This window comes from Pseudorca crassidens, chromosome 1, assembly GCF_039906515.1.
Source record: "Pseudorca crassidens isolate mPseCra1 chromosome 1, mPseCra1.hap1, whole genome shotgun sequence".
Classification (NCBI taxonomy): domain Eukaryota; kingdom Metazoa; phylum Chordata; class Mammalia; order Artiodactyla; family Delphinidae; genus Pseudorca; species Pseudorca crassidens.
Window position 1 is genome coordinate 178,143,711 of NC_090296.1, and position 14,575 is coordinate 178,158,285.

At 48.6% G+C, this 14,575-nt stretch overlaps 1 long non-coding RNA gene across 1 annotated transcript; it reads right to left on the reverse strand.

The window, feature by feature from the left end:
* Positions 1-5,624: 5,624 nt before the first annotated feature.
* LOC137203958 (uncharacterized) lies at positions 5,625-10,562 on the reverse strand. Its single transcript, XR_010933383.1, has 2 exons — positions 9,807-10,562; positions 5,625-9,577 (listed from the first exon to the last, which is right to left on the reverse strand). It is a non-coding gene; the product is annotated as an uncharacterized lncRNA (long non-coding RNA).
* Between the last annotated feature and the right edge of the window lie 4,013 nt (positions 10,563-14,575).

Below are 14,575 nucleotides of genomic sequence, written 5' to 3' on the forward strand. Positions count from 1 at the left end.
GGCTTTAATAGTCATGGAGGCAGCTGGCTGATCTAGTTGGTCCAGAATATTGCTCTCTCTCAAAGACTTGGAAGTTTCTGCTGTCGCGTCAAATCAAAAGCACAGCAAAGTCAAGGTCACTTTCTTACCTACCACTCCGTCTCCTTACTGTTTCCTGCCTTATGGCTCCTAGCTCTATTTTGTATCCCTGTGACATGAACTACTTTACAATGTACTCTGATATATACCATCCTGAGTCACAGAAAAAAAGTATTTCCAGGCCTGGGGGTTTTCCTGGTAATGACATCGACACAGTATTTAGTCTCAGAAAACGTAGCCACCTGCCTGCACGTCACATCATCCCTCACACGTCCGACATTAATCGCCAACCACCGCAGGCACCGAGAAACTTTCCACTGAACGCCTCTTATATAATAGGAGGGTATAATTATGAGGTCCCCAGACCATGTCACAGGCTTCTGTGTGGTTATAAATCACGCCAGCAAATCCTTGGATTTACCTCCCAGAAAAAGGTGGAGTCTACTTCATGTCCCGTGAACAACGGCCAACTGTGGGCACTAGCTTCTGACAATCAGACTGCAGCAAAGAGGAGGCTGTCTGTCCCCCGAGCTCCCTCCTGGTTGTTTCTCTCTCTGGGGACACGTGGCTTTGGAACCCTGAGGTGTCACATAGGAAGTATCACTGTCGTGAAGACATCATGCTGGAAAGACCCTGAGTGGAGACCCCAGAGAGAAAAATGCCGGAGGACAGGGAACTCCACCTACTCCAGCTCAGGCGCCACACGTGGGAGGGAAGAGCCTCTGAGACGTCGCTGGCTGCTCCTGAATCGTGAGAGATCACAAATCACCACGGCTGTTATAAGTCACTCAGTTTGGGGTGATCTGTTATTCAGCAAGGAGGTAGCTAACATCTTAAATGGCTTACAGTTAGAGCTCTTCCCACTTCTCTTTTTTTCAGCACACACTACTGACCTCCTTAGGACTGACTCTCCCAGCTGGCAAGACTCTCCCAGCTGGTAAGGCTCCCAGCTAGTAAGACTCTCCCAGCTGGCAAGACTCTCCCAGCTGGCAAGACTCTCCCAGCTGGTAAGACTCTCCCAGCTAGAAAGACTGTCCCAGCTAGTAAGGCTCTCTCAGCAGGTAAGACTTTCCCAGCTGGCAAGACTCTCCCAGCTGGTAAGGCTCTCCCAGCTAGTAAGACTGAACCAGGTAGTACAACTCTCCCAGCTAGTAGGACTCTCCCAGCTGGTAAGACTCTCCCAGCTGGTAAGGAACAACAAAGCACACCCGGTCTCACAGATTAGGCTTGAACTGTCCCCGGCCCCACTGCCCCCGCCATCACTCACACCTTGCTTTACGCTGCTCACCTCAGATGCTGACTCATGTTTTCACGTTTCTATTTTTGATGCTTCTAGTTATGAAGTTGCTCACCTTGAACACTCCGTGCCCCTGGTTTTCAAGCTCACTCTCCCACGTACCCACCATGCACCCGGTAGATGTATGTACCCCATCCCTGGGTCCCGTTCCTTGGCTTCTCCCCTCACAGGCGAGGAACATGGTCAGTCCAGCCTGTGGCCGGCGCCTACAGGTTCCACAAGCTCACTCACTCACTCACTCACTCACTCACTCACTCACTCTGTGTTTACACGGCATCCATGAGGCTCCAGGAACAGAACAAAGCTGATAATCTCGCCGTGCAGCGGGACCAAGGAGAAGACTCACGTCTTCATTAACAGTGTGGCGAGCCAATACCAACCATGGCTGTGCACTTAAGACAGAACAATCAGACAGGAAAGATCTATGTTGCTGCTGCTGCTGCAGGAGGTCTTGTCAGGCTGTGAATGGGTACAGCTACCCGCTGTCTTATCTCTACGGTAAGAGTGCTGTTGTAAGGATGAGATGGGACCACATCTGTAAGATGCTTTGCCCAGTGCCTGACACATAGGAAGAGCTCAGCAAACGTAGGCTCTTCTTAGTCTCATTCCATATTATCTCAAGTTTAATATGCCCAATGCAGAAGCCCTCACATTCTCCCTGTTCTTCTCACATGTTCCCCATCCCAGTTCATGGTACATTATCCTTTGAGCTACTCAGCCGAAAAGAAACCCCAAACACCTGCCGTCATTCCGTCTCCTTTCCTTCACTCACGTCCCACATGCAACCCAATGGCAAGGCTTTTTGGTTTTGTCTTTAAAATGCATTCAGAATCGACCACTTCTCACCCCTCACTGCTCTGCCCCTGTCCAAGTTCTCATCGCCACCCGCCTTTGTTCACAGCTGAGAGGTGCTAACTCCTCCGCCTGCTGCCACCCGCCCTCCGCACGCCCTGACCCACTCCTTAACCAGCAGCCAGGAGAAATCCTGCAGTAATTTCCCATCTTTCTAACGACCTTGTGATCTCATGATCTGGCCCCAGATCTTCTCTCTCGTCGACTTCTCGGCCCCTCACACACTCTTGGCTTCAGCTTCGCCAGCCCTCCTGTTCTTCCTCAAATACGCCGGCCACTCCAGCCTCAGGACATTTGCACTCGCTATTCCTTCTGTCTGAAAGACTCTCCTCCAAAGACCTAAATGCCTGGCTCCCTCAGCTCCTTTCAGTCTATTCTCAAAGGTCAACTTTCCCAGGGGGGTCTTCGTTGACCATCCTGATTAATATCACAACCCCTCCCAGCACTCTACTCCTCTCCATGCTTTGTTTCCCCACCAGCTACCTCGCTTACGTGTTGGCTTTGCCTTGCTGTTTCCCCCACTGGAATGTGAGCCCCACGAGGCTGTGGGTTGTTGTTCACTGCTCTATTCCCAGTGCCCAGAAACACAGCAAACAGGCAGTAATTGTTCACCGAAGGGAGGGAGGGAAGGAAAAAGGGAAGGGGATACAGTGCACTACTTCTTTGCCTCCAACGACCTAGAAAAAAAAATCCAGGCTGATCAAGTGTGGAGCCTTGCTTGGGTTCTAAACTGGAAGGGAGAGTCCTTTGCACTTCCTCGGCAGGGAAGGGAAGTGCGGCAGCCCCTTGGACACCTGTCCCTTCATCTTTCATTTAGTGCCGGCACAGACGAGTCACCGTTAGTTCGTGGCCCCCACTGCTGCTGACCTTAGGCATCCTCCCCACTGTGTATGGGGGAAGAGGTAACTTCTTTGGGTAAAAGTGTTTGCCCAAGGTGAAGAACAGAGCAGGGCTCGAGGTCAAGTCTTCTGGGAGGCCCCTTGGCCTTATGGAGGTCAGTGACAGGTCTCCAAGTTAATTCACTCCCATGCTCGCTCACAGAGGGGTAAACACGGATAGTGCACATTTCCTGGCTGGGTCAACAGCTTGACAGAATAGAAAGCGTGTTGAGCTGGGGGTCACGGGATATGGGCTTTAGTCCAGGCTCTGCTATCAACCAGGTCCAGAAGCTCCATGACCTGAAGGAGACCAGTCACAGCTGCCACAACCCCATGAAATAAGTCACTGCTCACCTTCTCAGGAGGACACGTCCAGATGTCTCCATGAGGCCCCCAGCATGTTTGGGACAAGAGCCTTACAAGTAATTGGTGGGAGGGAAGCAGAACAGGACATTTGGTGGTGACACCCGTGCTTCATATGCAATAGCTTTTTCCTTCTTGACTTGTTTTCACTCATTCATTCAACAAATGCTTACTGAACATCCATCCAGGTAACAAAGGCACGTTTACAAAGGCTCTTACCTTCCGCGGGGACCTCATTTCCTGGGTCTCTGACTCCACTTTTTTCTTTCTCTCCGAGCTCTAACCCTCATGCCACTCCCTGGAGTGAAGCCTAGGACCTCTTGGGCAAGAAAGGTGTTCGCCCCCGTGCCAGATGGTCAACAAGAGTGTTCTCTTTGGGGAGGTGACAGGCCTCCAAAGGCCCAGCTGACGTCTGCTGCAGACTCCACAGTCTGTAACCCCACCACATGACAAATGGGTTGGGTGACCTGTCTCAGTGTGGACTTCAAAACATGCTTTAGAAGGAAGCGGGGGGTGAGGAGGCAGGAGAGCAGACACTAAAGACTTGCTGGAAACAAACGTGGCAGGAGCTCTGGGTTCTGCAGGGACGGGGCTGTCAGAGTTGCCATCAACCACATGGCAGGAGGCCCAGGCACAGCAGGTGGCAGAGACACAGCCTTAATCAATAGCTTCTGTAAGGAATTAGGTGGGTTATAACTTCCAACCTACAGCTTGGCTTAGCTAAACTGCATTATCTTCCCTCTCCAGAGTAACATACACAGAAGTGAACGAGAGTGGGTGTCATCCACCCAAGACCTGCGGCTAAGCGGCCTGTTTGTAAACACAGTAGGGAGAAAAACGATGTGCTAAGGAGAACAAGTCCACAGGCACCTCCTCCGCTTGCTGGAAGCTGCTCCAGGAGATCCCCGAAGGCAGCATTTACCCTTTTACCTCGAGAACTTGCTGAACTGCCTTCTGGAGATGAGAAGGACCATCTCCAACAGCCAGATGAGAGCCTTCTGACGGTCTAGGCCTGTGAGATAACTGAGGTCTGCGAAGACGTGGAAAAGCAGACACCCCACTACCTCATGTATGCCCCTGAGCTCCCGAGGCAAACGGCTTGTGTTTACGCCAGGCGGCAGCCTCTGAGCCCCTGGCGTGGGAGTGACGGAGCCTGGGAACCTGAGCTTCTCCCGGACGGCTCTCCAGGGACATCTGGTCTTTATCCTCGTCACTCACAGCGTGCTCCCCAGTCTAGCAGCATTGGCATCGCCCAGGAGCTTAAAAGGAATAGAGATCCTGGAACCCACGGAACCAAATCTGCATTTTAACAAGCTCCCCAGGCGATTTCCACACACATGGAAGTTTAGGAAACGGTGACCCTGGTAATGGATGGTACAGCCCAACCTCCAGTTGAAACTCACCCTTTCCTCAAACGTTCTGCGTAACTTAGGACTGTAAGAAGAGTGAGGCCTCGGAAAACTCTAGGCCACTGGGTAGACTCATAACTGGGATCTGACACCTTTATTTAAATATAAATGTGACGTTGAGGATCTCAAGAGAAGTGATACCAGGTGGGAAGAGTCCTAGGTACGGGAGGGGGACAAAGCAACAGGAAGGGTGTGAGGGACATAAAGGCAAACCAGGCTTTGTAATTCTGCCGACAGCCCGGTGGGCGACTTCCTTCGTGGACTCCGTGGAAGACGGTGCCCCCACTGCAGGGCCGGGCACCATGGAGCCTGGAACACTGACTAAGCTACTGAAACCTGCCACCAGCGAAGCTGAGTCCTGCTGTACCTCTTTAGCGAGCCTCAGCCAGCAAAGCCCCTTCCTGACTTTTACGCCGACATCCAACTTCATGACTTCCAAACCCACCACAGCCTGAGTCAATTCTAGAGGCCCTGGGGCCCCAGAAAGCACACACGGGAAAACCCTGCTGAAAGGAAGTTCACAGTGTATGTCACAGGCAGCCTTGAAAGCGGGGCTGAATGATGGATGTTTCATCTGATGGCCTTTGGGAGCCACCGAAGGTTTTTAAAGCAGGAAAAGGACATAATCCAAGCTGGGCTTTAATGGTATGATTTGAGATTGTGTCTTTGAGTAGAATGTTACTGCAGGAATCCACCAAGTGTTACTGAAGACTTCAACTAGGAAGTTTTGTTTTTTAATTGGATGTGTAGTGAACAAAATATGACTTTATTCTGATAAACACTTACGGGCACACAGCAGACATTCGGTAACGCTGTGGGATTCAGGGGCCTCATTACACAGGCCAGTCTACACAGTGATGCAGGGAAGACTTCAGATTTGTTGGACTTTCACCCATATTGCCATTTCTTGAATATCTGCACCAGGGTTGGTTGGTTGGTTGTTCAGGTAACTAGGCTTTATCCTCCTCTCGCTCTCCGGCTGAGTGAGGGCTGTCCGGCTGACGGCAGGGGTCACCGCAGTGCCCACCTTCCTCCTCTGGATTTGTGTCTTCAATCTGCTTTGGGGTGGATCAGCAGCAGGGACAGGTGAGGTCTGGTTCCTGCCCAGTCGTGAGACCTTGGGCAAGTTGTCCCCGGACAACTCTGGGCTTGTCTCTCCATCTGGAAACTGTTCATCACACGATGCGGGGAGCTTCAGGAATTGCCTGGCCTGAGTCCAATGGGTGTGGTCTGTCATCCAGAGAGTTTCCCCAAGAGCACAGCGCTCCAGCTCTACCACTCTACATGTAGGACTTTAGTTGGTTAGTCAGCCTGGTTCCTTCGGGCCTCCTGTCCTCGGGTGAAGCTGCCAGGTGACTGGATTCTGGGTGGGTTAAGTTGTCCCTGCTTCCCTCCAACGCACTTCATCATAAAAGAACATCTGGTTTTCTTTGCATGGCTCTTAATTTCTTGTATCAGTTTCAATTAGGTTCTAGTTTTCCCTGCTTCTCTCAGCTTATCTCAGGCCTAACTCAGATCCCAGTGTTTTTTTTTGTTTGTTTGTTTTTGTTTTTTTAGGCACTGTACAGATATCCCTTCTCGGGACTCGATTAAACTCACACACTCCATCTGGTGTTACAAGAGCTGTTTCAAGCCTGGATTCCTTCTCTGAAGTTACCTGCCAACAACCCACCCATAAATTAATAGTTACGGTATGTTTATTGTTTCCAGACTTCTAACAGTATACTGATTCTGGGCAGAAGCTTAGCATCTGGTTTAGCTAAAGAATTTAATTTTCTACAAACCACGCAATCTAATTTTATCATCTGGTACTCAAACACGAATTCAGTGGCCTTTAAATGCTGGTGTGTGCACCATGGCCGAGCCACTTATCGAGTTTCCACCAGTCTGCCATGACAATGTGGGTGTTTAAAAAAAAGAAAGAAAATAAAGGTCAATATAGTGGATTTTTAAAAAGGCTAACTACATTCAGTTTAATGGACTGTCCATTTTTCTGATTTATGCTCTTACTTTCTTCTTTTTCACCTGTGTAACAATATTCTTTAAAATATTTTCCTTTTGGGACTTCCCTGGTGGTGCAGTGATGAGATTTCTTGCTCCCAACACAGGAATTAGATCCCACATGCATGCCGCAACTAAGAGCTCGCATGCCACAACTAAGGAACCCACCTGCCACAACTAAGACCCAGCACAACCAAAACAAATATTTTTTAAAATGTTTAAGATATTTTCCTTTTAATACACATTTGATAAAATAAAAATGGACAATTCTATGTACCTCAAACTTTGTAGAATATTTTCCTGATCCATGAACTCCAAAAGATAGGCTATCCCAGGCGAATGGAACATCCAGTGATTTTAAAAAGATGGGCCAAGTCCAGGTTTAAAACCTCCTCACCTCTTTCTGGAATCAATAAACACCCACCATTGTTTCTGATGGGGCCAGCGGGGAAGAGAAGACAGCTTCCCACACAGGCTTTGAAACAGAAGCAAATCCAACATCGACTTACTCAGCCGGAAGAGACTAGCAGGGATTGGACCCCCCTTGTTTCAAGGCCTTCATATTTCTGAGTTACCTGCCTTTCAAAAAAACTATTATTGCTTTTCAAACTGTCACTCACTGGGCATCACTTGACCTTTAGCTTCGATGTGAAAATAAACAAGTGCCCTTTCACCCCAGGTCACACCAGCCTCAGACAATCAGGGTGTGGCTTCCAGTAGTGCTCTGGGCTCGGGGCTCCTGGCCTGTGACCACCTGCTGCTTTTCAGGGCTGCCCCAGGGACCTCTCTGATTTCCTGCCCCTTCTTCTTCCGCCAACTCCCCAGCTGAAAGAACAGGAAGGGAAGGAGCAGGACTGTTTAAGGGGAGGGCTTGGCAGTTTGAGGGCCTCTCCATGGAGGATGGGCACTTGCTGAGTTCCATTGCAAGCCCTGTCAGTCTCATTCTCAGCTAAAGCCTTTAAACGGTGACCCAAGCGGGAGGTATCTGCCCGGCCTCCCTCTCACCTCTTATCCCTACCGACCTGGGACATGCCCCCATCTTTAGGGGTCTTTACCCCTCTTCATCACCCTGTCTTACTTCAACGTGGCTCATTCTTACGTCCCAGGTGCCTGCCCATCAGTTCTAAAACCTTCTTCAGAGTCTGTCTGTCCTTAAGGCTTCAAAGCTCGTGTACATAGAACTTCCCTGGCCCTCCCAAACCTACGGTGAGTGACCCCCGACCCCACCCGATGCATGACCTTCAACACCACAATACTGTCTGCTTCAAGGCTGGCCTGATGGGGAGGCAGAAGCTGGAAAGTCAACCAAGGGCTATGTGAATACTGTTTGTAGCTTTGTTCACTGAGCAATAAATCAGACATCTTCCCATGTCAGTACATATCAGGCCATCTCCGTATTTTTAAAGGGTGAACAGTGTTAGCGTCCTTTTATATGGTTACACTCTAATTTAACCTGTCCTCTGTTGACGGACATTCAGGCTATCTCCAGTTCTTCTTTATTACAAACAATGGTGAAACAAACATCCCTTTACATCCACATGCATTTCTGCTCTTGGAAGTGGTGTTGCTGTATGGATAACACAGCATGGGAAGTGGCACATTTGGGATGCATTTTCCTCCCACCAGCAGGGCACAGACATCCTTTTGGCCAACTGTTTGTCAATCATTGCTTCAATTTCAGTTCCTCTAGTTAGTGGAGATGGAGGATATGTTTAATCGCTTTGTACTTACCTGTACATTTTCTTTTACTATGCTTTGCCCATATTCCACTTGGGGGTACTTCACAAGTCTCAAGGCGAAAAACAAGCCCTTTAAATATAAATGATATTAGCCCTTTCCCTATACAAACATTTCTATTCATCATTTAACATTTATGGAGCAGCTCTGTCCCAGGCACTGTATTACACGTACATTACCTCAGTACATCTTCAGAGCGACCCTGCAGGGAAGGTCTCATTTTCTCTATTTTACTCAAGAGGCTGAGGTCCAGCAGGGTTAGTGGAAAAGCTAAGACTCATCTCCAAGTTTGCTGCAAGCCTGAGTTCCTTCCACACACCATTCAAACCCTCTAGATAGAAATGCCCTCACATGATTTTAAGGTGTCTCCAGATAGTAACAGAAGAGTGACATGGGAGCTAGAACAATAAAGACGTAGAGGTGGAAAGGGAAGGACGTCTCCTTTCTTCATGGTCCAAACACTTTGCTTGTTAAGAGAGGCAGGTCACTCATGGCTTCTCAACCAAGAGTTCAAGCCCAAGGCTCTGGCTTCTTGCAGTTTATTCCTATACAATTGCATCACATGGTTCAGTTCTGAGGCACAGGTTATAGAATCATGAAATATTGGACTGTGTGTTTAATTTTTTAAAAAAATCCTAATTCCTAGGCCCCAGCCAGGGAGATTCTAACTTATTGGTCTGGGGGGGACTGAGCATCAGTATTTCTGGCAGCTTCTCGAGTGACTCTCGTTCACAGCGCTGGTTGAGACCCGCTGTCCGAGGTCATCTCCACCACCCTGTCTAGCTCGAACACTCACGTTTTAGAGCTGAGAAAGTGCAGCCCAGAAAGGGAGCGTGACTTGCCCAAGCTCACCTGCTGACAAGAGGCAAGTTCAGGCTGCAGCGCAGCTGTGAGGGCTCCAGTCTACTCCAGCAAACTGCCGAAGGCCAGGGCCGTCGGCATCCGCCTTTCCAAAGGTGCTCCTGCGAATGTATTATTCGTGGGTACAGACACGGTTGATAATGTACGACTGCCTCCACGTTAGCAACTTGAACTGTCTGTGCCATATTTGCTACTCTGCGTCCTCTGCTCCCAGGCTGTCCTGCGAGGGCCCCTCATCTCCCACGGCCATGAGCCGGTTTCCTCGGCCCATTACCGCACCGACTTCGCTGCCCGTACAATTCAAGCCACATCATTTCTCACGAGCATCACCTTCGTGCTTGTCGTTATCACAGGGGCCCGAGCGCACTGGGTCCTCCTCCCTCCTGGTCCCTGCCACAGATGTGGGTCTTCATTTATGCTGGTAACAAAGAATGCCAGTCTTCCCCACACGACCGTCCACTCCGTAATGCCAGGGACCATCTGGTCTTTGCTCACCACTGTTTTCCTAGCACCCGACATGGTACCTGCACAAAGCAGACAAAGAGACCTGGGGTCGGGGCACCCTCCCCTTAGCGTCTGAGGCAGAGCCCTTTTCAAACTGTCCTTCCGACCCCCAGAGTTTGCAGATCAGAGAACCAAGGCCTGGGGAGGCCCAGTGACCTGCCTGGAGCCACCCCAGGGATCTTGGCAGAGCTGACAGCCGCATTCAAGCCTGGGCTTTCTGGGAGCCACGGTTCATCGCTGATTTGTGCTTAGCTTTCAGAGCAGTGAGCCTCTCCACCATCCGCGCACGGCGACTTCTAGATCACACCTCCTTAGTGCGCTGCACATGGCAGCAAAACTCAGAGAACTGCTCTCCAGAGTCAAGGATGTCCCTGGCGGGATATGAGAGCTTTCCTGACGCAGCCTGCTTTATCTTCAGATTATGCTGATTTTCCTCCAAATTAAAGTGGAGACTCTGAACTACAGAAAGGTCAATCATTGGTGCTTTAATCCCCATGAATACAGAACGTAACAAACTGGAATAAAACCACAGGCTGGCTGGTAGAGGTCCCTGAGTGGTTGAATGGTCAGAACTACCCTCTAACTGGCATTATTTCCCCATGTAAATCCACCCCTCCCAGCCCCTCCCTCCACCCACCCTTCTCTGGAGAGACCGGCATCGCCGCCCATGGGTGCCAACCTGGCCGTGGCTCTAGGAGAGACAGCAGATGACGGCACCGACCCCCAAACTGTCAAACCCCAATTGTTTCTTCAGTCAAGGCAATGGGCCTTTGTGCTGCACTGAGGCCGCCGACGATTTCCTCCTTCCTGGGACCCCTGCCCCCCTAGCCAGGGCCCCTCCTCTCCCATCGCCCTGTGCCGTCCCTCCCCCAACGTGTCGTGTCGTGTCGTGTCGTGTCGTGTGTGCCTCTGCGCTGCTCACGAGACTCTCAGCTCCATGAAGTCAGGGTCCACACCCTCCTAGTCTCTAACGCCCAGCTCCGTGGGGTCGTGTGACAACAGGTAACGTTCCACGTTACTACCGCGTGATGACGCTACACTGGATACTTTGCACAAGTCAACTCATTTAATCCTCACAACTCCATGAAATAAGCGCTACAATCTCCATGCTACAGAGGAGGAAATGGATCACATCAGGTCCCCGAGGACACGGATGCTGTCGTCCTGCTACTTCACGATTTCCCAGAATCGACAACAGTGGCCTCCGTGGATGTCGACTTCAAACTCGAGTCAGTCTGACTCCGAAGCTCCGTCTTCAATCACCGGGCACGTGGGTACTGCGGAACCAGTCCAGGACTGCCTGTCTGAGTGCTTCACACCTTCTTCCCTGGGGCATCTCTTAACTGTCAGTGACCCCCCAGGCTCTCCCATCCTCAGCTCATCTTTTCCCGAGGCAGGTGCTCTCCTATGACTTGATCCTTACATGCCAGCAAGTCCAAATCTCCCTGGAATTCCCGGCTGCCCATCAGACAGCACAATCTGTCCGTCCCCTATTCCTCAGATTCTACACGTCAAAACAGAAGCCATTTCCTCACCAAGCCTCCACCTGCTCCGTCTCCTGAATTCTTTTCATCAGATTGTGACCCCACTATCCACACCACCGCCCAACCTGGGAACTGAAGAAATCAACCTTGAGCCTCCTCTCCCCTCAACAGTACAGAATGATGTGTAAGCACACAGGCTCTCAAGAACACAATTCTATTCACAAGAGCAAGGAAAATAAAACACTTAGGAATATTTTAACAAAATAAGTGTTAAGGCTAAAGCTACAAAACCTTGCTGAAATTAAAGATCAAAATGAATGAAAAATAAAAACCAAATGAAAAATAAATTAAAAGTCAAAATTAAAGGGTTTCCCTGGTGGCGCAGTGGTTGAGAGTCCGCCTGCCGATGCAGGGGACACGGGTTCGTGCCCCGATCTGGGAAGATCCCACATGCCGTGGAGCGGCTGGGCCCGTGAGCCATGGCCGCTGAGCCTGCACGTCCGGAGCCTGTGCTCCACAACGGGAGAGGCCACAACAGTGAGAGGCCCGCGTACCGCAAAAAAAAATAAAATAAAAAATAAAAATCAAAATTAAAGATCAAAATAAATAGTCTATGTTTATGGATCAAAAGACCCAACATTTTAAGATTCCCAAGTTGATCTATAGATTCAACAGGTTGTTGTTTTGGTCTGGTTTGGTTTTTGAAGAAACTAACGAGTTGATCCTAAAATTTATATAGAAATGCAAAGGACCCCAAATAGCCAAAACAACTTGAAAAAGAACAAAGTTGGAGGATGTACACTTCCTGATTTCAAAACTTAAAATAAATACTTATATATATGGTCAACTGATTTCTGTTAGAGGTGCCAAGGCAATTCAGCTGGGGAAAGCAGGCTTTTAAACACATGGTGCTGAGACCACTGAATACCCACGTAAACTTAGATCCTTACCTCACACCTTACACGGTAATAATTCAACACAGCTCACAGACCTAAGTGTAAGAGCTAAAACTATAACACTTCTGAAATCAAACATAGGAGAAAATCATTTGTGACCCTGAGTTAGGCAGAGAGATACAATACTAAAAGCATGATCCATAAAGAAGAAACCAATAAACTGAACTTCATTAAAATTAGAAACACTCACACTTCAAAAGACACCATTAAGAAACTGAAAAGACATGTCACAGACTGGGAGAAAATATTTGCAAATATGTCTTATAAAGGACTTGTATCCAGAGTATTTTAAGAACACTTACTTTTCAAAAATAAAACCCAATTAAACAAGTGAGCAAAAGATCTGAATAGACATTTCACCAAAGAATATACATGAATGATTCATAAAAAGATGAAAAGACGCTCAACATCATTTAGCCATTCGAGAAATGCAAATCAAAGCCACAATGAGATATCACTTCACATGCACTAGAACGGCTATAACCAAAAAAATATAAAACAACAAGTATTGGTGAGGATGTGGAGAAATCAGAACCCTCAAACATTGCTGGTGGGAACGTAAATGGTACAGACACTTTGGAAGAGTGTGGGAGTTTCTTAAAAAGTTAAACACAAGCTTATCATAAAAACCAGCAATAGCACTGCTAAATACATATGCAAGGGAAGTGAAAACAAGGCCACACAAATACCTGTACACAAATGGTCACAGCACCATGTGAAAACAATCCAAATGTCTATCAACTGGTGACTGGATAAACAAAATGTGATATAGCCATACAACAAAATACTGTTCAGCAATAAAAAAGTAGTTACTAATACATGGACGAACCTCAAAAACATTAGGCTAAGTACAAAAGAAGCCAGATGCAAAAATCCCACATATTATCTGATTCCATTTATACGAAATGTCCAGAAATGGGAAATCAAAGAGATATAAGGTGGATTAGTGGTTGCCTGAGGCTGGGGGTGGGAATGGATATTGCAAATGGGGACAAGAGATCTTTTTGAGGTGACGGAAAGGTTCTAAAATTGGTCTGTTGTGATGGTTGCACAAGTCTGTAAATTTACCAAAAAATCACTGACGTGTACACTAAAATGGGTGAATTTTATGGTAGGTAAGTTATACCTCCTTAAAACTGTCGGTGGGGGGGAGGGACACACAGGCCCTAGATTCAGATTCAAGTCCAGGGTCTCTTACCTACCGTGTCACCTGGGGTAAGTTACTTCAACTCTTCGTGCCTTAGTTTTCTCATCTGTAAACTGGGAATTAGGGTCGTACACACTTCAGAGAGTTATTCTGAGAATTAAGTGAGTTAATACAGGTAAAATGCTTAGCACAGTGCCAGATGCACAGCAGGCATTCAGTAATGTTAGCTACTTTTCTTAATTATTGTGGTTACACTCAACCAATTATCAAGTTTTGCCAATTTTACTTAGTAAATAGTTCTCAGGTTCATCACCTTTTCTTCGTAACTTCTTCCCTGGCATTGAGCTCTGGACCACCTACCTTGTAGACAGAACACTTTCTGCAATTGTCCTAACTTCCCCCAGGCCTGCACCCCTGCATCCGCCTCCACAGGCCACAAAAGGCCCTCCAGGACCCGGTCTCTGCAGACCCTCCCACCCCATCCCACACGCACACCAAAGCGAGAAACTTCCCCACACGCACCACGCAGTTGCTCGTTCCATCCCCTCTGTACAAACGCCCCCTTCCCCTCCCTTTAGTCCATCTACTCTGAGAATCCTCCACACAGGCCCTCCCTCACCCTCTTGAGTTGGGCCCTTCTGTGCCCATAATAGTCACCTGTGCACGTCCCGCCCCCAACACTGAATTGAGACACAGATTACAAAATGTGCCTCTTATCTTGACGTGTGAACCTAGCACAATCCCAAGGCAACTAGTACACTGTAGGTGCTCAATAAAATGCTGAGCGGTCAAGTGGACGACCAGGATATGCAGCACCTTCTCAGCTTCTCACATGGGGAAAACGCACTTGGGCTTCCTGACAGCTTAAGCCTCTTTTTAGCCTGTCACTTACGGAAAGTGACAGAGGTTGTCCAGGAAAATGGAAATCCTCGTAAGGCTCTACCTATTTGGAAGAACTACTGTAAGACGTAATGAGAGAAAGTACCGGGTCAGGCCACCTTCAGCTGA